The following is a 26,453-nucleotide window of genomic DNA, read 5'->3' as shown; positions in this document are numbered from 1 at the left end:
AGGATAAGCTAGATACACAATAAGATAACCTGTGCTCACCCTCTGGTAGCTTGGCACAGAACAGTCAGGCTCATCTACAAAGGCAATATGTAAAGCATTTGTGCAACACACACACAGTAACACAATGAAAACCCCCGCCCCCAAAAAAACACACAGGTTAAAAATATATATCATTTTTTAATGAATAAAACAAGACCAAAATGACAAAATCCATTAAGTAGAACCGGAGTTATGAATTTTCAAAGAATAAACCAAAAACAGTGCTTAGAAGTCAATAATGCTTAAAGGTTACTTTTGGTCGTGCTAGACAGGGGCAAATCCAAACTTCAGGCCGACCGCAATGGATCCCGGGTCAGACACAGTTCCAAACAGGTCCATCTGAAGTTTTATCTTCTCAAGCTGAGCAAAGTCCCCCATTTGCGGGGGAAACGTTTTCCAGGAGCAAGTAGGGCATCACTAGAGATGATCCTGCGGGCGCGAAGGTTTGGCCGGACATCGCAGATGGGGCCTCGTGGTCATGGTCAGTGATGCTTGCTGTGCGAGGACAGAATGCTGCGATGGCTCATGCTGATCCTTCGAGCAAGCGGCACAGCCCCAGTGCAGACGGGTCCATTAGCAGTTGTGAAGAACATAAAAGCTTGTTTTCAGGAGCTGTATATGTTAAAGCAGCTGCAGAACCAACTTCTGAAGCCCAGATCTTGAATGGGGCACCTCAGACAGAGGTAGACTCAGAGAAGGCAAAGTCCAGCACCATCAGCAGAATTGTAGTAAGTTTTATGCGTCCCTGAGACTTCAGAAAACAGGGGGCAAGCCACCAAACCCTTGGAGATCACTTGGAGGGAAGGCGGAGTCCAGCTCCCTTTCCAGGAGAGTCAGGGAGCGGAAGGCAGCAGTGCAACAAGCAGAAAAGAAACCCTTCCAGAAAAGCAGCACAGCAGTCCTTCTAACAGATGTTCAGTTTAAGATCCAGAAGTGTTTGATTTGGTAGGGGGCGGGGCCCCAGTACTTATACCCAACCATGACTTTGATGTAGTCCTATCAGCCAGGCTAACCCAAGGGGATACATCAGTGCTTTGTGTGAGGACAGGACACAGCCTATTCAGATGTAAGTTTGAGCCACCTCTCCCACTTCCTGCCCTGGAAGGCTATCAGAATGCAGATGAGTCCTCAGTCACACCTCGCCCTTCCTATGTCTGTGGCTGTTTAGAAGGAATGTAGAAAGTGTAGTTGTCACCCAGCCCGGATGTGTATTGCAGACAGATTCAGGCACAAAGCGCAGCAAGTATTGAGAAATGTCCACTTTCTAAAAGTGGCATTTCAAAAACAGTAATGTTAAATCCAACTTCAACAGTAAGGAGGATTTATCATTACCATTTCAATCGTGTCATACCTGAAACAGCTACTCCTCCCTGATCAGGAATTACAGCTTAAAAGTATATTAATGTATTACCAATGCTGGTCTGAGAGGGGTAGACCTCACAGTACTGAAAAATGAAATAGACTGTTTGTCACTACCAGGACTGTTAGCAGAATGACCAATTTCCGCGGGAACGAAGAAGAATCCCTCCACCTCCAGGACACAGAAGCAAGAATGCGATATAAAACACACTCCTGTCTACTGTCCCCTAAAAGTATGAGGGAATAACCCAAGGAGTGTCCACCACTCTCCTCATACGAGGGGGTCAGCTTGCAACAGGAGGAGTCTCAGGTGGTGGTCCAGGCTAGGAAACAAAACCAAGTTGCACTATGTAATGTACACTCTATCAGATAGTACAGCAACTAATGAAACATTGACATGCGTGGTTGTACCAGGTATTCTTACCCCAACTGAAGGTCAGGCTCGCCTTATCGATGAGTTCAGTGAAGAGGGAATTCAAGAGACCCAAAAACAGTCCAGGAAGTACAGAACTCACGAAGGACTCACACACCAGACACATAAAGAACAAACAATAAAAGGAGTGAGGTGTACCGACCGGCTGTGTAGGGGAATAAACAGCGGAGCAGTTGCAGACTCAGGAGGAGAGACACCCGGCCCCGAGGGAAGACCAGGGCGGAGCGCTCTCTCTCAGAAGGTAAAAATACAACAGGGAAAAAGTAAAGGTTGCTTAGTGCCACAAGGCTGGAGGGAAAAGAAATTAGGCGAGCAGGTCGCCCGCAAAATGCGTGAGGAAAGGTTGGGGAGTCGCAAGAGTTTGCTCGAGCGAAGAGAGAGAAATGCCGAAGACAGGCACGAACTTTCTCACAGCGCACAAGGATAGCGGGATACTGCAGGAAGAGGCGACAGCTCAAAGCAGGCAGGGTTTTCTCCAAGAACGCCCGGAGAGGTCTGTAGCACGCCACGGAGGACGCGATCAGGAACCAGGAAGTGGAGAGGGGGGCGTGGTACCGGAACAGTAAGCCAAGCAACGGCTACGTTCTGCCGCGCCTCTTTACTCGCGCTAGGGAGCGTCAATAAAATGCTATGACATTATGGTTAGGGTTATGGGCTAAATACCGGTTTTCATGCAATCCCACATGTCAAGGCTTCTAATTCCTAACAAGGACATGCAAAACATAAAGGTACATGTCCTATCTTTTACGTACTTAGCACCCTGCCCTAAGGATTACTTGGAGCCTACAGTAGGGTTGACCTATACGTAATAAAAGGAGAGTTTAAGGATTGGCAAGTACTGTTAAAAGCCAAGTCAAAGTGGCAGTAAACTGCACACACAGGCACTGGAGTGGCAGGCCTGACACAGGTTTGAAAGGCTACTTCTTTGATTCCCACAATCAGTGCTGCAACCCACTGGTAGCTTTTGAAGTACAGGCCCTGGGTATATGGTATACCACTTTGCAAGGGACCTACCAGTACAACAAATATTCCAATCACCAATATCATCATGTTTAGGGGAGAAGCACATACACTTATTCACTGGGTAACATTGGTAAAATGCTCAGTGTCCTAAAGCAAACAAAAATCAGGTCAAAAACAGATGAGCAGGAAGTCATGAGATTTGTGGTGACCCTTCTGAGAGGGTATTTTCCAGTAGTATTGAAGCAAACTGCTGCCATTTTATTTTCTTGCATAAAGATGCTGCCATCAGATGTCAGAGTACTTAAAATGTGTTGTGTGTTATTTGAAACTTTAGACTGCTGCTCCAATTTTAAGAGGTGTTAGTATTGCCATAATGGGCAACGTGCAAGATGGCCTTGCACAGTGTTCCTAAATTGATAAATTGTTACAAATTCTGCAAGCAGTGGTGCTGAAATGTTTCTGGGATGCCTATTGTGTCTGGGCTACTAAGGGAGTGTCACACATTCTCCTCGTGTTACAGATCACACAGAGGGGCTTATTACAATATGGTTCGGAGTTTCCATGACCGACACTGTGGCGGAAACGGGACCGCCTAATTAGAATGCGACGGCACATGATGGAGGCTTTACAACTGAGTTCGTAAATGGCCCCAGAGTCCGGTCAGCCACTTACTCCGTAAGTTACATTTATAAACTTGAAGCTGATTTACAGGCCTCCCAGTACATTACAAATTGCATGTTGGCTTCCACATTGCCACTTGGCACATCATGTTCTTGATGTGGATTACAGTAATATCAGGGGAACAAGCCTGGTGGCTTACTGTCACGTAAATACAATTCTAGCAGGAGATCTCTAAATCAAAATAAACTCTATTTATTGTCTCTGTGGGGCGTAGGTGGGTCCAATTTCAATATTTTAGTCAGCTTGAAATACATACAGTTTCACAGAGTCTCTAGTCTCTAGTAAAGTGTTGTGAGCCCTCTTTCCATGTCCTCTATTTTCATTTGTTAAAACAATTCCATCATATTTATATTTCCCTGTCTCATTTGTCACACCATGTTCCTTTAGTTTTAACTCCTGTTTCATTTGTTTCCTTCTTCATTCTCTTCTAATTTTTTTCTCACATTAGTTCTGATGAAGATCCAGAGTGCTGTCAAGAAAGCACACGCTTCTTAAGAGGGTCAGGCCTGTACTAATGTATTCCGGGTCATGGGTAATCGAAAGACTGGTGTACTCAGCAATCTATGATGGACCACAGATCTGTACGTATTGTACAGGTATACTACGAAAATAGAGGTTTTATGTACAAGTGTTAAACTATGTTCTTCTTGAAGCACTGCATGAGCACTTTTTTCACTGATCACCTACGAAGAACCTAATTGTTGGATTCTTGTCATTGTTTAATCCTTGCAATTGATATCCATTCTGTACCTATTAAATCCATTTCATATTTGGAAACTGAACTGTTCAGACCTCCATGGTTTGCCTTATCTTAATATGAGGGATTTAGTCATGCAAGTTAATTTGGTTCAAACTAAATAATTCATGTTTTACCCATCCAGCAGAACTAGTTTTGTTTGCATAGCATAAGAAAACCAGGTTCTGAGGAACACATGCCCACCCCATTGTTAATTAATGGTGTTCCCAATCTGGCAGGGAGGCAGCTGTCAAGGACATCATATTTAGAACGTAGAAAGCATTCTCTTTCACACTGCTCTGTAGATGTTGTAGAACCTGAGCACAAAATGGGCATGAGAATACGTGAGAAAACGAATTCACCGAACACTTGTTTTGGATTTGGTCTGATTCCAAGGGAGTGCTTTTCTTCACACAGACTGCTCAGCTGCATCTCTTTTGATCTGTAGATTTGGCAGGGAGAGGTGGGTACTTGGGTTTTCTCTAGCAGGGGATAAAAAACATCATAAAAAAAGAAAAATATTTTTCTTCTACTTTTCTACTATAAATAAATGTCTGCAGCATCCCACTGTGGAAGAATTAAGCACGAATTGGGCAGGGACTGTCCTCATATTTCAGAATGACCTTCTGTTCACATACTCCATGTGTCGGAGCCTGGCTAACTTAAAAAAAAGGCCCATAAACATTTCCTGTCTCTCTTCCATACCACAATTCTATGTGGTGAGCTCACCCCAAACTCAATTTTTCCAGCCATCTACACAGAGGTGGTTCAAAGTGAATCCCTATCTTCTTGTAGTAAAGGACAACACGTATAAACAACACTCACTTTGCTTTATACAATCAGAGCGAATGCACATGTGTCATCAGTGGTGTAGTGGGGGGTGGTCCGCGGGTCTTAATTAGGGCTCCTGGTTTTGTGGTATTTACTTTAACATTTCCGTCTCTATTATCCAAATTTATTTTTTGGTCATTTTATCTGTAATCATCCACGTTTATTTTTGTTGCAAGCCAAAAAAAGATGCTGCAGTTAGTATTTTTTCACATTTATTTAAATAGACAATGCCCACTTGGTTGTTATAAGTTTAAATACATTTATGTAGACGGGCTACTGCTTTGAACAAAGAGATCCTTTTGTTACTTGCAGTTCATAAATTGTAATCCTTTCTAATATAACACAGTGAGCTATGAAGGACATGTGGCTCCTACACCTTGTAACCCTCGCTGTCTTATGTAACACATCCTACACATTGATTTACACACATATGATTTATTGTCAATGTATATTGTGTACGTGTGATTTAAAGTTCTCTGACACTGTATTGGGAAGAGTAGCGCTATAGCACTATAAAATAAATTACACAAAATAGAGATATTTAAGTTGTTATTTGTGTAAATACTGGGACAGACCAACACATCTAACATTCCGACAATGCATGCCTATCTCTTATATACAGGGACTGAAGAAAGTAAAAAGCATGACTCTCTTGAGAAATTATATGCTGTGTGCATTTGTTTTTCCTCCATTGCTTTTACGTGTGCGCCTTCCCCCACCCCCATAGCTCCGAGCCATGATACTACAACAAATGGAGGCCTGATGGCTCCTTACCGTCTGACTTTATTAGGACAGCAACCTACTGCAATACCTCCAGGAATGGTGTACTTCCCCACTCAGGGAAAACAAGGCTGTTCAAAGACAAGAAAACTAAAGTAGCGATTCTGGTAAACTCTGTGAAGTGGTGCTAATGTGTTTGACTGTGAACAATACCAATCTGGCCACTTTGCCACCACTGTTTCTAATTTATTCATTTATTTTTACGTGTTTTGAGTAGTTTTTTCTCCGTCCTGAGGCTGCACTTTGGAAGAGAAAAATTTCAGAAAAAGACAACATTTCCAGCAAAAGTGTTTCTTTTTTTTGGGATCCATTTCATAGGGGACCCCTAACAAAAAGCTAGCGCCCGAAGCAGCTGAAAACTGGTTGGCCAATCCACAAAGGAAAAAACATGTCAGATTGTAGCTTTAAAAAATCTCAGTTAACATATGTACTGCCATTTTTCGATTTCGATTTATAAATACAGACAAATGAAAATTATTTTTCCGTCTGTATTCATCTGCAAAAATCCGGCATTTGGGCCCACTGTCCTCTGGTTTACAAATGAAAAAAACCTGCTACTACTTTTGTTGAACTGGGCCCCTCAGATGTCTGGGACTCTGTCTTCCTGCACTGGATGCTCTATCGATAGCTATGCCTTTGTGTGCCCCTCATGCCCATGTAGATGGATTGAGGCCCCCGATGAAAGCAGTTTATTAAACATGACTTATTAACCTAATTAGATTTTGGATGAAAAAGTGATAAAGGAGCTGATACCGCTCTCAGTTGTTATCAGAGTGTCAGATCTTCTTAGCCTGATCAGATTATAACAGCTAGTCTCAGAAAGAGAGTTCAACTGGTTTGTCCTCAAAGATTACAGAGCTCTGCTCTGCGTATCATATCCTTTCAAAGAAGGACCTGAGCTCACACCTGTGATTCTATGCTAAGGAAGAAAAAAATCAAAAACTTACCAAGAATTTCTGCAAGAAGGTTTGAGGGGGAGGGGATAAACGCTATTTTGAGCCATGAAGAGGGACATTTTCATCTCAACAGTTTTATTCCGGTGAGTTCTTTGTTAAAATATTTTGTGATGTCCTAGGGGCAAGGTTTTACAAAAAAATCCCACCACATGTTTCATTTAGAATATACAGAACATTTCTGTTTCTGGCCCCTTTAAAAGACAATTGTTCTATGCCTCGAGCACCTTTTGATGGCTCGGTAATTACAACAATACAATTTACATTTTTATGACAAACTTAGACTGTGAATCGTCTTTTATGGAAATGCACCGTGAATATGCCTAGTGTGATTGCAACAGTTCTTTATGTTGCTTTTAAGGTTTTATTCTTGTTTTGCAGAACGCCAGCTCATGAAATTGTGATTGGTGGTGCTGATAAAAAGCTCTTCTTCATCAAAGGACCTGAATATACTGGCTGTGCTTTGGCCAATGGTTCTCTGTTTTAATAGTGTACGAGTCCATCAGAATGTATTTGGATTTTTAACATTTCAATCTTTTCCTCTCTTTTTTTTCTCTCATTCCGATCAGTTGCAAAAAACAGAAGACTTATCTTCACCAGCGCAATCATGGCGAACCATGCCTGTTGTAGAGTCCTTCTGACCTCCTGTTACTTCTGGAAAGTTAGGAACTTACAGGCACATGCATCAAAGCATTTTGCGATCGTAAAGTGTGCGAATCGCAAAAATCGGCCGTTTGCGATCGCAAAAATTGCTTTTGGAATGCATGAAACAGGTAGCCCCTCGCAATTTAAGAAATCGCATAATTTGCGATTCCTTAAATGCAATGCAAGAAAGTAAAAAGATTTGCGATTTCGCAATTAAGAATCGCAATTTACCATCACATGTAAGGTGATGGTAATTTGCGATTTTTTTTGAAAAAAGCATCAAAGCCCCTGGGGCATGTGTGTGCGTAACATGGATGCACATATCAATTTCAGGGGTACAACAGGGTGTCCTTTGGACACCCCTGCACCCTTGAAATCGCAATCTCCATTTGCGAATCGCTAATTGCGATTCGCAAAATGAAAATGTCTTCCCATTCATTCCTATGGGCCTCTAGGCCCATAGGAATGAATGGGCAGGGATTCCTTAATTGCGACTCGCAATTTGCGAGTCGCAATTAAGGAATGTTTAGAAATCGCACATTTTTCTGCCATTTCTACATGCATAGGCATTTGCGAATTCTTAATTGCGATTCCTTAAAAATTGCAATTAAGTAATCGCAAATGACTACAATGATGCATGTACCTGTTAGGGACAGATGTCTGAAGGTTGTGAGACTCAAAAATCGATTGCAAATTGGTTTGAGACTGCAAAAGAGTAAGGATGATATGTATCAAAGTTGTTTCCAGTTCCATTTGCAAAAATAGCGATGCTTTCCGAATCTCATGAACACTTTACTTTTGCGACTGGAAATAGCGATTACCTATTTATGAATATGTAATTGCATTTCCTAAATGGGATGCATTAACTGTTTGCAAATTACGAATAGTTGCAAAAATTGATTTTTGCATTCACCAATTAGCATCAGGTGGAACCAGGAAGTAATTAGGTGCAAACTATAAAAGGAGTAGAAACACCTTTTTCACAATGGCTGCTCTGTATGCTATGGCAAGGAGGATGAGGGTTTTTGCTCCTCAACGGAAGAGAAGGAAATGGCGGAAGCACCTTTTCAGAGTCAGATTGACTTAATTCCGGCAGGCTGAGGAAGAAATTTATAAATGTAGGCAGAGTAGCAACAGGATCTCATTGCTGAATTGGATCCAGTGTTGTCTATGGACACATACAGGAGTATCTCTTTCCCCACAGATATTCAGGTATATTGCTGCCTTCAACGTGTAGCCTCAGGGAGCTATCAAGATGTATGAGCCACAGAAGGAGGTGTTTCACAAAGTAACTTTCCAGTTATTTTTTTGCACTTTCGTGGATGCAATGCTGATTAACGTTAACATATACACCACATTTCCTGAATCTAAAGATTTGCGGCAAACAGAATTTGATTTTTATCCCATAAGGCACATTTCCCCATGTTATAGGCTATTTGGATGGCACACGTTTTATTTGTCCTCCAAGTGCCACGGTATATTTGCATTGAAAAGGGAAAAAACTGCCTTTTTTGAAAATACAAATTATATGCAATACAGGCTAATAACTGACCTTGTGATGAACTTTCCTGATTTGTACATCTTTAGACACTAAGGGGGTCATTACGATTGCAGAATGACTGCCACCACCAGCTGTGCGGTGGCGGTCCTTCCGCCATCAGACCACTAATTTCCACCGCCACATTACGATGGCGGGGGGATCCAGACTGTGACCGTAGCGGACGGAAAGACCATCCACCACGGAACCGCCACAGCCAATCGGACTGTTTGCCTGGCAGAGCGGTCTGCATGCATAAAATGGTGGCGGTGCCTAGCAGGCAACATCCACCATATTATGATGCAGGCTGGCGACACCATCATGAAAAGGCTGGTGGAGATTCTGTTCGGGGGCCCGCTGCAGGCCCCCAATGGGGGGTGTATGTGCACGGGGGGTACCCATGGTACCCCCCTTCATTTTAGTGCACTAAGTGGCAGCCACCGTGTGGTGCCTGCCGCGTAGTGCACTGTAATGCACAATATGCATTTTCAACATTGCGGCGGGTCCTGCTGTCAGCAGAACCCGCCACAATGTTAAAAATGCAATATTCGACCGCCATGGTGGCGGTCGCATCCTTTAGGAAATCTGCTCCTCCCACCAGTCCATATGCTTAGTAGCATAGCTGGGGGTGAAGCAGGTGCCCAAGGCTGTTCCTCTCACTGGCTTGAAAATGTTATTACCAAACAGGTACATGTTGTTGTGTAAACATCTGCAAAATGAACAATTGATGGACAGAATGCTGATATAATGTCAAGCATTCACCCCAGTACAGAAATCTGGGCCTAAATCCATTGTTTTTTGCACACCATGCCATTCCAGTTTAGAACCAGCCATATGCAAATTAGTCTTGACCGTGCTTCCCCTGGGAACAGTCATGCAGAACTGCCTTGCCAGCTCCTCCTTGGGCCAGAAATAAGCATTCTGGGACCGGTTTCAGAGTATCACTACTCATCAGCTTGTCTAGCTTGACTCCAGTGGCATGGTAAGTACGGGACACATGTCTGGGCATACCCTTCCCACTTGGAGCAACAAATGTAAAAAGAACAACTAATGAACGGAATGCTGAAATAATGTCAAACATTCTCCCCCATTGCAGAGATCTGGGCCTAAATCCATTCTTTTTTTGAACACCATGCCACTCCTGTTTAGACACAGCCATATGCAAATCAGTCCCCACGGTAAAAGTCCAGCCTGAACTATCAGGCCAGGTCCTCCCTAGACCAGAAACAAGCATCCTAGGACCAGTTTCAGGGTATCACCCCATATCAGTCAGGCTACTTGACCTCAGTGTCATGGTGAGCAAGAGACCCACATCTGGGCATACCCTTCCCACTTAAGGCGACAAATGCAAAAATATCAATTGATGGACGGAATGCTGAAATAATGTTAAACATTCACCCCAGTACAGAGCTCTTTGCCTAAACCCATAGTTTTTTTTAACACCATGCTACTACAGTTTAGACCCAGCCATATGCAACTCAGTCTTGACCCTGCTCCCCATGGGAACATTCCAGCCTGAACTGTCAGACCACATCCTCCCTGGACTAGAAACAAGAATCCCAGGACCAGTTTCAGAGTATCACCCCTCATCAGCCAGTCTAGCTTGGCTCCGATGGCATGGTGAGCACGAGACTAACGTCTGGGCATACGCTTCCCACTTAGGGTGACAAATGAAAAAGCACATTTTGTAAACACCAGCGCATAATAAAAAGCAGTATTTGTGTGTGTTTGTAAAGGGTGATTAGACTAGAGCTTAAAAAATACTCCATGGCTCTAAGGCTGTATTCATGGGAGATGCTTGTATATAAGGTTGAGAGGTCCAACCTGATTAAAACGTAGACTTCTTCCCAAAAAATATCATGCACCTTCCTCAAACAAATCACCAGTGTCCTGGATAGACGAGGAGACATTTTGGATATAGTGTTGCAGGAAATGGTCAATGTACCTAGATGTACTTTCAAATAAACCACCTAGGGCTGAACTAATTTGCCTACCAGGTGGCGTCATAATGCTTTTGTGTACTTTTGGTATAAAGTAGAGTATTGGCATGATTGCATGGTCTGGTGCTAGGAACTGGTGTTCATCCTGCCCCTCTCCAATTAGAAAATTCAGTAAGATACATGATTATGACATTGTCAACAACAGATTTACCATTTTGCAGTAATACAGCTCATCTCCTCGTTGACTGTATGCCTCGTTGGTGCACATCTCTAATAGCCATAGGATTATATTACCCGCCCCCCTTATCTGCCTGACATAACACCACATTTTTACCTTTGCCTGATTTTCTCAATCACCTGGTCATATGTATACACTTGGGAATTCACTTGGTTCCCCTTTGTTTTGACCTCTGTGGTCTGCATATTATTCTTTAAATCATGTATGACCATTTCTGAGAAAATATCAATTGGGTCCCTTGGAGACACTGGAACAAATGTTGATCTAGGTTTAAAAGGTGTGCTGGGGCTGTTGTACACATCAAGACCCTGCTCTTGAATGCAAATTCTCCCTAGTGATCATCTCCATGTCCATCAGAAACCCGATGTCTGTAGATTTACAGGTTTACATGGTTATGTAAATATGGAGAAGTATTCTAATCCATAGTTGTAGGATGGGACCACCCACCACAATGCCAATGGAACACCTCCCTAACACAGAGTAAGGCAACACAGTGATTTGCACTGCTATGCCTTACTTCATATCTATGAGGCCATTCAATGCCATGCAAAGTGGCTTTGCGTGGCTTCATAAATATGATTTTGTAGTTTGCACCACCAGAGCATTAATGATCTTACTAAACCATTAGTGAAACATTTATTATTCTTCTATTATTATTAAAAGATGATTTGATGCATTATATTTGATTCTAATTAAGTTTAATTTATTGAAAGCTGAAATATGCATTTAAAAAGCCTTTTAAATGTGTTCTTCGCTAAGCAGCAATTTTCCCTTAGCAAGCATAATTATTTTGGGGGATTTCTGCAGATGTTGCATTATTTGTTTTGTATATGTTTAAAAGACTTCCTTTCAAAGTTCACAACTGACTCGATGGGAAAGTCTGCTTTAACATGATACCATAGACAGTTACATCGTATTTTTTTACTGGTGACCAACCTGTGAGGCCCAGAAAGCCAAGTAGTTCACATGAAGTGCTTGGGAAAGAATGTAGGAGTAACTAAGGGCCTGATTATGATGGTGGTGGGACCGCCACTGTCAGGTCATCAGTGGCAGTGGTGGTCCCACCGCTATCAGCCCATGTAGGACCACCCGCCGCATTAGAATGGTGGGCGGAGAGACCGTCCACCACACATCCGATGGGCTCAAGGAGCCTGCCAGACCGTTGAGCCTTCAGACAGTCTGCAATCTCTACCGTGGTGGCAGTGCCTTCTCAGGCACCGCCGTGGGATTACAATGTCCTTTTCCCCTGGCCCTTTCATGGCGGTTAACCCGAGATGAAAAGGCTGGTGCAAGGTGACTTTGAGGCCCCTAATGTGCCCCCACGGCCCTTCGCCATGAGCCTTGGACCCCACTAAATATCCCTGCACCATGTGGCAAGCACCACATGGTACCTGCCACATAGTGCAAGAATGTTTGAAATGTATTTTTTTTGTATTGCGGCGTGTGCTGCAGACCACATGACAGTGAAAGAATATATGAACATAAGAGCCAGGATGAGAGTTGCATCTCCAACATGTATCGTGCTTAAGAAGTTTAAGTTTAACCATTTGAGTGAGTGTATAGAATAGTCTATTATATAAATAATATAGTCTTTGTGTTAAATTAGCTGGATGGCCTTTGGAGTGTATTTTGGTCCAAATAATATCCCACAGAGAAATAGGCCAACCATATTGTAAGTCAGTTTCCCAAAATGTTTCTTCCTTAGGTTTGGGTCTATCTTTTATGGACGTAATATGTTTTTTTGTAAATAGAGGAAGCAGTCGGAGTCTTATGTGGTGAATATTTAGGTGTTTGCATGGCATCAGTCCTAGGTAAGCGTTGGGAGAATACATGGAGGGCCTCTAGTAGAAGATCTTGTAAAATGTGAATTGGTTAAGGAATGAAGATGGTAACTTAAATGATTGAGAAAGTACTGAAAACGAAATAACCAAATTATCTGAGATAAGTTGGGAAACAATAAGTAGACCCTTATCAATCCAACTCTTCCATTGAAGAGGTTTTCCTATAAGGATAAGCATTTTATTGCACCATATGGGGCTCTGAAGAAATTAATGATACATAAAAGTATTAGAAATAAATAGGTGCTAGGTGACACACGGCAGGATGGCTGTGCCCTAGTGCAGCTCTGCTGGCCAAACCATTTGTCTGCCCAGAATCCTGCCCAAAAACATGGCAGACAGCTGTAGCCAATGCAGCACTACATTTGTTAAGTGCCTGCAGGGCACAAGTCCTAAAAAAAGAAGTGGGGGGACTCTCCAAGGTAGGCGTGGTCACAGGAAGTGACATCACGACAGGAAGTGACATCACGACAGGAAGTGACATCACGACATCCTGAGTGTCCTATAATAGCACGTGTTAAGTCTGGTTATTCCACGTCCCGAAGAAAGGGTGGTACGGGTAACTGGAAGGAAGAGCCTCTGGGTTCTGCAAGTGTGACCATTGTCCACTGGGGTACAGGTATAGGCAGAGGTCATTCCACTGAAATGACGCTCCAGTCAGTACCTCTGAAGGTCTGCCTACTTGGGGCGGATTTGCTGAGGCAGACCACTCTCAGTGTCTGCCATGCCTGGCAGGAAAAATGAACACTGCCCACCACTTGTAGGGAAAAATCTCCCTGTGGGTAGGAGACATTTTTATTTTTCAGAAACAAACCCTTGAATTGTGGGCTTGTTTCTGAAAAACAAAGAAGTTTGCGAAGTGGGCTGTAACAATATGACAGCCCACTCAGCATTCAGTCTTGCCAAAAGCACATCTACTTCACCAATGGATACACTTGTGTTAAAGAGTTCCCCATCGACACAGTAAAGAGTTATACGTTGGGTGGGTTGTCCTCCATAGGGAGCGGTAGTAAAGGTTACAGAATATTCTACGTTCTATTATATGACCTGCATTTTTGGGCAGCATGTTTATCCCTCAGTTACAGATATTGCCAAGATGCCATTTTGCTAATTATCCAAATGCAGCCCACATTGCCATATTATCAGACGGAATAAACTATGCACTTAAAGTAGCTTAAACATGGATGTATTTAGGTGGTAAATGGTACTAATGAGATGAAACATTTGCCCAGTTGCGGTGATTCCCAGGATCAAGAAGGCCAGAAGTGGCGGTAGCCTCTTCTCACTCAATGCCTCCAGACTATGGAATGCCCTCCCACTGCATCTACGGAGCGAACCAAACCATTTGAACTTCCGAAAACAGTTGAAGACCTGGCTGTTAATATAAAAGCTCAGACCCCCTCCCCTTAGCCCCGTGCAGCGCTGGGATGCCTCCGGGTAGCCATGCAGCATGTGCAAAATTTCTAAATAATGAAGTAACTCTATCATAAAATATGCAGCATTATACTACATAACTTGCCTTTGCTTGCCTCATAATTCCACCCTGCTGCATAATTTGGTCTTCTCCTGACGCATAATTCCAGTGACCCGGACTATGGCAAAAGGCAAAGGTGGGCGAGACACCAAATTACCAGGGACAGCGGAGCCAAGGGTCTGCTCTGGCTCTTAAGAACCCATACACAAGCCAAGCCTTGAAAAAATGTGGTGTGTCAATCATGCAGCACAGATTATGTTAGACTATAGTAAACTATCGAAAGCACCTCATGTTAGTACTTCAGATTATGTGCAAAGTATTTATCAAACAAGACCTGAGAATCGTTCCAGCTCCCCCACCACCTCCCCCCAAAAGACAGTGCTATTAGTGAACTAAAAGGCAAGTCAGGGGGGTTGTACAGTGCAAAGCCTGAAGTCATGTATTTGAAGGTGTATTCTTTGTGATGATAAATAAAAAGGAGGATTGGTTTAAAACTTTTTTCCTATACTTTAAGATGAATGTTTAATGTAGTTTTTACAGTTTTTTGATCAACATCGACTGGAAAGTATTGGAGCTCTTCATTTGAGTATCAATACTGGAACCTGTTTCCAGGGCCGGCTTTAGCACTGGTGGTGCCCAGTTAGCGCCCCCCAATGACCACTACCGGCACAGATTCCCTTACAACCACCCTTTAACAGGATTCAAAATGTAACACCATACTTGAGAGTTCTCTGTAATAATAACAATTGTTTTCTACCCAAACAAATCTTTTTTGCAACAATAAAAAAATGGAAGACTGGGGAAAAAAGTATAACACTCTAATATATAACTTGCAGTTTGCATGCAGCGCTTTGATTACAGTTGATAGCTCGCTGTTCCATTTTAGGATTTTAACTTAGAAACTGCAAGTAACTAAAGAATACCTCTAACAAAAGCAGTAACCCACTGAGCTACCTTCATAAATACAGGTCTGTGATGTATGGTACACGTCCTTTGCATCAGGCATATTAACCCATATTAACAATGAGTCAAAACTTTCACTACACAAAACTCCGATCTCACTCCAAGTAGAACATTAATCACCGAAGCTATGTAACATTTTTATTGTGGCTAGGAACGAGGCAGAAGGTGCTTTTTAAACTTTAATATACTTACCCTAGTGCCGGCCTCGCAATCCTCCCCCAGTTCCAATTTCAGCAACACTGGGCGTAATGACACGTCCACACCCTCTCATTGCAGTGTGAAACACATTCACATAGGATTAGTTTCACACTGCCTGCTAAGGGCCTCTTGGAAAACTGTAAGCAGCCCCTTTGTAATTTAATTGCTGTACTGGGCTTCCTGGTGCGCCTCCCGCTTTGAAAAGGGACGTTTTGACGATACCCTTTTGTTATGTATTCTGCTTCTCGAGGGGAGAGCGCACTCCCACAGAGCGTCTGGGCGCTGTAGGAAGCAAGTCTGCATTCGGGCACACACGCGCAGCCTAGAGGCAAACATAATTCATCAGTAATGGTGGACGCGGTTTTGATTGAGCAGGGTGGACGGCGTCCACCCTGAAAAACCCTCGAAAATAAGTGGGGGGATGCCGTCCACCCGCGTGGTACCCCGACTCGTGTCCTGAGTGCCTGGGAATCTACAGACACAGTCTGGTGTCTGGCATAAGCAGCGATGAGGAGATATTGACTTTGTGCGGCGTAGACACGGACATAACATGGCGGCCTCCGTCTGTTGCTGAGGGCCACGTGTGCTCCTGTTTGCCGCTCCTGTGGTGGTTAGCGTGGCCACTTGGGTCTCGGTATTGCTGCCGGGCCCGGTGTGCTTGGACTCAGGGAATTCGATCGTGCTGCAGGTGTTTGTTCGGCTGCAGGGACCCGATCGCTGTTGAGAGGTCTTCGAGCTGTGCTACTGCTGCCAGGCTGGAGTGATGCTGGGCTTGCTGCGGCGCAGCTGGCCCGCTGTGCTGGAACCACGAGATGATGCACTGCTGCTGCCGAATCTGCTGGGGTCCTGCTGTGCTGGCTCCATAGTGAGTACGGAATTGGCTGTGGAGGCTGGTATATGGGGCATGAAGTGCCGGACTGTACTCACCTGAACGCTGTGGTCTTGGTTGGCGCGCCTCCCTCATCATTTCATCCTGCCGCCTTGCGCCTAGGCGCAGCTGGCACTGCTGTCTTCTGTGGCCCTCTGTTTGCACTGCCAGAGGTGTTCCGGGTCTGATGTTCTGACTGCTCTGTGGAGCATGGGTAGGTGGCTCCCCTGGTCGCGTTTCGTCACTGGCCAGACCACTGTGGGTGCAGTTGTACAGGAGAGCTGTTCACAATGGGCAAAACTGGCAAGTTACAATCCCAACTCATAGGACCAATTAGTCTTGGTCCTATGCTATATCGACTTTGTGAGTATCGCAGATGCTCTAGATGATTGTGTTCTCATTGGCACTGAACACTGGCTTGGCTGTCATGTTGTCACTATGACAAGTTCGGCCACCTCCCTGCTTATTTGGAGGCTGTCTGCACTCTAGCAATAGCTAATGGGTGTACCCCTTCTATTTTTCTGGGTTATGTTAATATGGGGGGGTCAGTTCGTTTCTCATTGGGATGTCTTTAGCAAGTTGGGGTGCTGAAGTTGGTGGGGGGTTCGGGGGAAAGGTTGTTTTGGCAGACGCTGTGCAATATAAATGCAGTTTATAAGCTAACACAGTGGTCCTATCGTGGAAGTTCTCAATGTGGGATCTTACAAATGATGATGTTTAAATGCTTGTTCGGGTTGTACCGCTCTATCTTTTTTTTCCCATTAATTTATTTAAAGTGTTGGCAATGGTACAAACATAATGCTTAAAGGTGACTTGAGTGACAAAGCACATACATCATGAATACAGTTACAGTTTGAGGACAAAACGGGAAAAAACTTTTATGAGATCTCAGGAGGGTCTCACACCTCCCTCCACTGCGGCTCCACCCAGTGCCCCCCGGCACCCACCAGGAACACGGTACACTTCAATAATAAGGGATATCAGAGAGGATGGCTGAGGTCACCAACATATTACATAATAAACATGGTGGAACATATGTCTTTAAGATGAAGACTCCACAGTCTGTCCATCTAGATCCGAAGAGGAGGCTCTGATAACTGGAGGTAGGTAGTGAAGGGCTCCCAAATATCACGAGGGAGAGATTTCAGTGGCATCAGCTTCCAGGAGTTGGCTGATTGTTTGTGACAGTATGTAATGTTCCTGACCCAATCTCGGGCTCGCGGTGCCTGTGAACACCCCCAGTTCATTGCAACTCTGAGTTTTGCAAAAAGCAACATTAGAGCAGTAAGTTTGCGGGTGCTGCAAGCCACATCCACCCCGTAAACCAGCAATCCCAGCAGCAGGGAGGGGGTAGTGGAGTATCTATGACTTTCCCGATGATGTTGAAGACTTCCCCCAAGTATGCAGTGACAGTGGGCACTGCCAAGCAAGGTGGAGGAAGTCCTCCACGGGCGAGTGATAGTGTGTGCAATGAGAGTCTGGAGATAGCCCCATCCGATGTGTTTGGACAGGAGTCCGATATACAGAAATTTAAAGTGAATGAGGCATAATCTGTAGATGGTGGATAGAAACTTAAGTTGACCACAACAGAATGTCCACTGCTTGTCTATAAAGGGAGTGGGGAGCTCACTTCCCCATGCTTCCCGGGCAGGTGTGTCTGTCGCGGGCACAGTACTTTGCATATGGTTGTACAGAGACATGATGAGCTTGCGGGCAGAGCTAGTCGTATATGTGTATTCTAATGCTGTGACGGTTTGCGGGGGCAAGAAACTTGTCATACACTGTCCGGCAAGTCACACACAGTTGACAGTACAGGAAAATGTCCAAGAATATGCTTGTTGCAGATTCCCGTGCCGGGGGTCGAAAAAACAGTCATTCAGGTATAGGTCTGCAAAAGTGTTGATGCCAAGCTTGTTGGCGCAAGCGCAGGCGCTGCCGTCTTGCAAAGGCAGCAACATGGCAGGTTTCACTACTGGGACAGACGGGGCATAAAGATGCATGTGACCTGCGCGACGCGCTATCCTAGACAATGCCCATCTCAAGCACTGTGGGGTATTTATCTCCGGGCGGGGACATTTGTATGGAAGAAATAATGCTGTTAATAATGGCCATGGAGGGACTTTATCTATTTCCACTGCAACATGTGGCTGGAAAGGTGTAGGATGTGTCCAGTAGTGTAGGAAGTGTGCCTGGGCGCACAGCGCGTATAGCTGTAAGTCTGGTGCACCCATCCCGCTTTGTGATTGTGGCAGCATTAGGACTTCATATTTTACGTTGGGTTGCTTCCCTTTCCAGACCAGTGTGATAAGATTAGATTGGAGTCGTAAAACAAAATGTCTGCGTAGTTCGTATGGGGATATTCACAAACAGATAAAGAAATTTGGGTAGGACCACCATCTTTGCAATGGCGATTCACCCTGCCATCGACAGCGGAGTTTAGTCCACATGGGGATTCGGTCCTCAAACCAAGTCATTGTGTTACCGAAATTGGCCCTCCAAATGTCCTCTGTGTTTCTACACACAAAGATTCCCAAGTAATTGACAGGGCCATTGGCCCATTGGACAGATACGCTATGGGAAATTGAGCTGTGGCCTCCGTTAGGGGAAGCAGCATGGATTTAGCCACGGTATTTTTGGAATTCCAGACATGCCTCCAAATTGTATAATTTCACAAGTGAGTGGTGAATGATTGTGTTCGGGATGTTTCACGTACAGGGTAATGTAATCCGCATAAAGGGACACAACGAGTCTGCGAGTAGAAAATCCCAGTACCCGATTCGCGTGATGCTGACTGTTACATTAATAATATGCAATGTACGCTGGCTTAACAACCCCAAAATGATCCTTAATGTTTTAGGGTTTCTTGATAGGCAGGATGTCCAGGTTGCGTTCTTACAGGGGCCGCATCTTACTAAACACACTGAGCAAAATGTGGGGGCTCGCTGGGCTGTGGTTCATGTGGCAGCATCATATTCCTCCTATTCTAGATGAGTGCTAGTCCTGGTCAAGAGAGGTACCCTGTTCACTCTGCTTAAGAATGAAGCAGACGAGCAGGTAAGGGTGAACTGGGTGGCACGACTGTTCTATTTGTAAATACCCACGGACCTAACATAGACAATCTTGCATTTTACAATGATGTCTGGAGGCGTATCTCATCCTTCCCTCCCTCTGTAGTAATATGGTTAGCTCGAATACTTGACTCAGCCCTTTACTGTAGAGGATGTCAGAGAAGGTATAATGGCCCTGCCATCCAGCAAAGCGTCCGGTGTGGATGGGCTGCCCAGTGAGTTTTAATAAACATATATTGAGGCTCTGTCCCTACGGCTGCTGGAAGTCTTCTCTGAGGCTTACGAGACTGGGGCTCTGCTCTATACCCTGAGGGAAGCTCTTATTGTCCCACTGTTGAAGCCGGGAAAAGTAGGTGTGAGTTGTATAGGCCACTGTCCCTAATAAATATTGACACCAATATATTGGCAAAAATTATCGCCAACAGATTCCAACCCCTGGTCCCAAATTTATCCTCCTGGACCAATCGGGATTTGTGCCCAAGCGTTCAACTGTACATAATCTAAAAACTTTTTTTCTGTTCTGTACCACTTGGACCCAAGCTCCCTGCTGTTGCGGTGTTCCTGGATGCGGCGAAAGCTTTTGTATCACTACAATGGGGGTACATGTTCGTAGTCTTCTTACAAAGAATGGGAATGCGCTGTTTTTCTTGAAGTGGGTACGCCTCCTGTACACAGGCCCAGTTGCCAGGTTGCGCATTAATGGGTGGGTATCCTGTCCATTCCTAATATACAGGGGTACAAGGCAGAGCTGCCCCCTCTCCCCAAAGCTCTTTTCTCTGGTGCTTGAGCCGTTGGCGTGTAAGATTCGACAGATCATGCCGATGCCGCCTTGGGCTTCCGGCTGCGCCTGCTTGCTATATCATTTTATGTGGACGATATGTTGCTATATGTCCGCGAGCCAGCCACGCATATGGCATCCATCTTACGTGAATACGTTCTATTTGAGAGACACTCTGAGTTGGGAATAAATTGGGCAAAGTCCACGGTCTTCACATTAACGGACTGCTCTCAAGAAATTGTCTTGGATTATCCGCTTTCCTCGTCAACGGACCCAGTTAAATACTTGGGTGTCTAGGTGCACAGGGACCCAGATACGGTGTTCAGTATGAATTATGGTTGCGTTATAATCAAAATCACTACACAAGTCACCCAATGGATGCGCCTACCATTGTCTTTGGCAAATAGAATTGCAGTAGTGAAGATGACTATCCTTCACAAACCTCTCTACTTGTTTGTAAATATTCCAATAACGCTGAACATTGCACTTTTTAGAACATTGCAGTCCTGTCTGCTGGCTCTGGTGTGGGCTGGTAAGCAGCTATGATGTAGCTGGAGCACGATGGTGCTGCCTTTTAAATAGGGGGGGTACCTGTGCACGCAGGGGCAATTTGTACAGTATTGGCATTTCCCACAGTGCAATCTACCACACTTATCTCTAGAGGCAGATACTGCCTTTCCATCCCCGTTAGCCGCTATGATCCTGCATGGCAGAGAAGGGGGCCCCAGGAAGGAGATTAATCCGGTCAGGAGCAGTGTCCGGGTGTGGTGGGCGCTGTCTGCTCAGGCGGGGAGGGACTATATGAATGAGCCAGACATGCTGATCGCCGCTCACCTGGGCATCTTTGTGGTGCAGGAATGTGGGCCTTGAGTGTCTTGCAAAATGCAGGAGTTACTGAGCTTGGGGACATATTTAAATGGGTCATTCCTATCATTGGATGATTTTTTGGTCAGGCAAACATATAAGGCAATGCACGGTTTTACATACACTAAATTGGGCTTGGCTGTGTGCACCTTATTCCCTGAATTCCCTCTAGAGCCCAGATTGCTGAAAGCGCTACAAGTGGTGGTAATGGGGGGAGATCAACGGGCTGATCACTACATTATACAATGCTTCCCAAAGGGAAAATGATTGGTCGGGCTCCTCCTCTCTCGACAAATGGAATAACAAGCAGGTTGTCCCTATGCCCCGGGAAGACTGGGAGTCATGTTGTATGCTGACCGGGCGCCTAACTGCCAATTGCAATCTCCGCATTATACACCTTAAAAACATGCATCAGCTGTATTATACCCCCTGCACAACTGATGACATTTGAATTACGGGAAGATGCGAGATGTGTTAGATGTAGCATGATGGGGCTAATTTTATGCACCTGGTGTGGGGATGTGCCGCTATACACAACTTTTGGTAGCGTGTTGTGAAGGGTCTAACTGATATGAAACTAGACATGATTGAATGTACACCAGAGCTATGTCTGCTGGGGCTGCTGAAGAAGGTTAAGCCTTGTAATAGACGTATTGTTGCTATTTTTACTTTGTTTGCTAAACGGGCAGTCACAATGCATTGGGGAGGTAGAACGGTCCCCACCTTGCTGAAATGGATCAGGGACCCTGTGTATTGTAAAAAACAAAGGAGGACACTGAGGAGTTGCCAATACCTTCCAGGCCGAAGGACTATTGGTCACCAGTGACTGCGTACCTGTTGGAACATACGGACATGTCATAATCGCTTGTGGACAACTTGTGTTGTATGGTGTAATCTAAATAACTTAAATTGTGTTGGAAATATGCTATACTGCTATGCACGGTCTGCCGTCTGTTAATAGGTTGGGATGGGGAGGGGCGGTGAAAAAATGACTGTATCCTATGTGTTATCCTGTAGTTGTGCAGCACAGGCTCCTCTGCACTCAGATGTAACTTGTTAATGTAATAAATAAAGAAAACAAAAAATACAAAATTTTAAAAAGAAATAAGAAGCGGTTAGATCAGGGAACAGGAATACAAAATTAGTGATGATAACCAACATTTGGGGAGATGGCACATACAAATACCCTGTTTGTGGGAGAAATGAAACATCATGGATAATTCTAATGCAAGCCATAATTTAAGTTCTGTAGTAGTAGAAATAAAAAAAGGATTGAATTGGCCTAATGCCGAAAACCTTATGATAAGTATAGAAGTCAGAAAACTAACTCCACCCTCTGATTTAGGGAACTTCAGTCTGTTCAATGATATGTGAGGCCTTTTCCCATTCAAGAAAAAATTAGATAAAATGTTATTCAGGGTATTGAAGTATGACTTAGGAATCGTAATTGGCAACATCTGAAGAGAAATATTTATACGAGGGAATCATCATTTTAATTGTACCCAGACAACTCTACCAAGATAAGAAGAGAGGTGATCAACCATGTTAAGGTGTGTGATTCTATTAATTATACTATCCAGTTTAATTTTTATCGTATGCTTGAGATTATTGGTATAGAGAATCCCCAAACACTTAATCTTAATGGAATTCCAGGATAGACCTGCTTGAGCAAAAGGATCCTTGTACAGTATTTATTAAGAGGTAGGATTTCAGACTTTTGCTTTTATCTCAATACCACAGAGTACGATCTCAACTCTTCAAAGAAAGACGGTAGAGTGGTATCAGGCTGGGAAATTAAAAGAAGAATGTCATCGGCATAAGCAGTATACTTGATATGTGTGTCTTTCACTTGAAGTTTGAGAATGGTTAAGTTGATGTAGGAAGGGCTCTAATGCTATTATAAATTTACCAGAGATAGGGGTATCCTTGTCTAGTACCTCTCTTAAGGTGAAAAAAGGTGATTGTATGCTGTTTACCAGTACGGTAGAATGAAGTCACCGATATAATAGGGAAATACGTTGAAGAAATCAGAGCCTGAAAGAGTGCCATTCTAAGGCATTCATAAGAAATTTCTAATTGATTTTGTCAAATGCTTTCTCTGCATACAGAGTAAGTGCCTTAGAGAAAAAGTAAGTTTGTTAGCTAATAATATTTTTTTAAAGTGAATTATCTGCAATATTTATGTTCTTAACAAACCCAGAACCCAGATCATGGTGAAGATCAATTAGGCGAAGAGCAAGGGCTTTAGCAAACATTTTGCAATCTGTATTTATCAAAGGAATTAGGAGATAATGTTTACACAAAGTCAAGTTACGATCTTTTTTTGGAATAAAACATATCATGACTTCCGTAAAAGAACCAATAGTGAATTTATAGTTAGAAAGTAGTTCAGAAGTTTCAAAGTTGGGAAAGTAAGATGTGAGAAAATTGAAGATAGAATTCAACAATAAAGCCTTCACGGCCACGTGCTTTATGTTTAGGTAAGCACTTAATTGCTGCTCGAAGTTCATCTATTGTGACTGCAGATTCAAGGAAGAAAGTGAAAGTATTTGTGAAGCTACGAGGTTTAAGATTCGCAAAATAGGAATTTATAAGATCTTCAGAAGGACTATTTTCAGGGGTTTAGAGTGCCTGGTAATAATTTGCATAGCACACGGCTATATGTGTGTCAAGGAACCATTGGGCACTCAAAGAATTTGTAATTGTCTTACTAGTATATTTTTCTTCTCAACTTTCAGCTAATTAGCAAGCAAGCCTTTGCTTTGTTTTCACCACCCTAATAATGAACATTAACCCTGAGAAGCGTGCTGCATGAATTTTTGGTAGACAGTTTATTGAACTGTACATTAGCTGCATTAGCATTTCTAGATCTGTCTTGCTGCATTTGCAAGTATAATAAACATGTTCTAAATGTTTGATATTGGCTGATCGGGCTGTGAACTCTTTTTCCTTGTTTTTCTTAGATGAAACATAACTAATTATAAATCTCCTTGATGCCACCTTAAAATCATCTCATACAAAATTGAAAGAAGTTTATTCTCTGTCATTCTGTTTAAAAAAATGTGAGACAAAGCACTCATATGCAGTGAGAAAGTCTGTATCTGAAAGTAGAGAATAATGTAACTGCCAACTAGATTTATGAACTTCGTTTGCAAGTTGATTGTGGCGGTAGGGCTGTCCTGATCCGACTTAACCTATCTGCAGCATTCGATACGTTGCATCACTTAGTTCTTACGCAATGGCTGAAGGCAAGTGAGGTTCGGGACAGCGCGCTAGCTCTCCTTACATCATTCCTGACAGGCAGAGAACACAAGGACTGCTGGGATAACCTCAAGTCTGACATATTTCATCTTTGTATGTAATCTTTGTATGTCATTTTAAAAAAGCATGGATGTAACAATTATATATCTTATGTTTAAGGACTTCAAGAGAGTTTGCATCTCAAGGAATAATTTTCTCTTGGTGGCAGTGGCATTAGAAACATCTTGCATAAAGTGGACTCAGTATCCAGACAAATGTAAGGTGGCAAGTTGTATAGCCACTGATTTTTGCATCAATTCAGTAAACTGTAAAAAGATAATGATAATTCCTCTGAGCTTGGAATTTGAAGAGCGTGAAGACTTTGGGCCATAACAATGAGCCCCTTTGAATGCTGATAGGACTTTTAGTTTATAGGTGGACTATTGAAAGAATGGCATTTTGCAGGAAGGCAATCATATTATTTCCTTCAGAGTTTTCTTGTATGCCATAAAGCCCCGGATTGTTCCTGTGATTTCTATTTTTCAAATCCTCTATGGCTTTCCTAAGTTGCTTAATTTATTTTAATAGGAGAGAAACATTTGGCATAGACTCTTCAACATCACTAACTTGTTGTTAAATGGCAGGAATACGCTGATCATGAGAAGACCATTTTATTTCTATAAGCTGATTTGAATTACTTGTTTTCAATACAAATGGTTTTAAACCTCTGATTACCTCCATAAATTCAATGTCTTTTTTAGGCTGCTTGACTAACCCAGATAGCTTCTTTGAAGTGGCTCCTCTCACAGAGGTTGAAGATGTAGAAGAAGCCCCTTTATACTCACTATAACCTTTCATAATAGTGGAAAGAGAGCCTTGGTTTTGAGTTTTGATGAAGAGATCTCCCATTTGCAGGTTTGACAGTAGAGAAAGTTGGCTTAGTTGTATATTTCAGTTTATGCGGCTTGACCATGGATGATGAATGGAGCAGTATCCCCTTCTACTTTAGAGATGCTTATCATGCTAGAACATGTAAATTGTGAGCACAAAAATTGATGGATAGGATGCAAAGTTGAAGAAAATCCAAAACGGCAACAACTAATTCTGATTAGTAGTGGGCGGTGAACTCTGCTCCGCTAGAAAAGTTGAACCAATTCCATGTTCGCCACAGTTCAGGCTAACACTTCTACTCTACTGTGTAGCGAAATTAGCTCCTTCACCCACATCTCTTTGGTAAAACAACTTTATCTTTACATGCTAAAAATCAAATAACCAATTCACAAAAGTGAACTTTCAAACATTTCAGGCAGTTGAGAGAGGTGATGATTTTGGGGTCCCCCCTAACCTAGGGAGAGAACCAAGCAGATGCCTTGAACACAAAGAGCATATCATGCAGTATGATGGGTAAAAATACAATGCCAACCAAAGGCCCGCAAAGCAATATTGGGCAAGATTCTAGAGTGCAGTGAATATTATAGTATTGGCTCTCACACTGAACAGGAAGAGCCCATGCTGCTTGAGGAGTGGTTTCCTCTAAGTCTGGTGGGTCTGATGGAGGTGCCCATCCCACTGGGCACCTCAACAGGGATTCTTGGTGGAGGGCAGTTCGGGGAGCCCCCCCAGCTGTCCTCGCAGGCTCCGTGCCTGAGCAGCACCCAAGCGTGCTGCCTCAGTCAGGACGGCAACAAAAGCCAGACGGCAGCCCTCTGAGATCACCTCTGAGTCCTGATCCCCTCAGACACCAGCACGGAGGAAACACACGGTTGGGGATGGGGTCCTGAATACGCAAGGAGCCCAGTCGCAGGGAGGAGGGCAGCCCGACGCCAGAGCAGGCCCGAACTTCCTGAGGGTTCCTACAGGCTGGCCCAACTCTGCCTCCTGAATTTGGGACTCATCACCTTGTGAGCGCCTCAGGGTTATTTGCCTGGGGCAGGAAAATGGGTGGAGCGCTTGTGCCCTGCAGCATGGACCTCGCTCCCCTCCCCAAGGTGACCAGAGTGCCAGAGGGGGGTCCACACTGCCCCGAG

This window comes from Lissotriton helveticus, chromosome 3_1, assembly GCF_964261635.1.
Source record: "Lissotriton helveticus chromosome 3_1, aLisHel1.1, whole genome shotgun sequence".
Classification (NCBI taxonomy): Eukaryota; Metazoa; Chordata; class Amphibia; order Caudata; family Salamandridae; genus Lissotriton; species Lissotriton helveticus.
Note: the sequence above shows the minus strand (reverse complement) of the source record.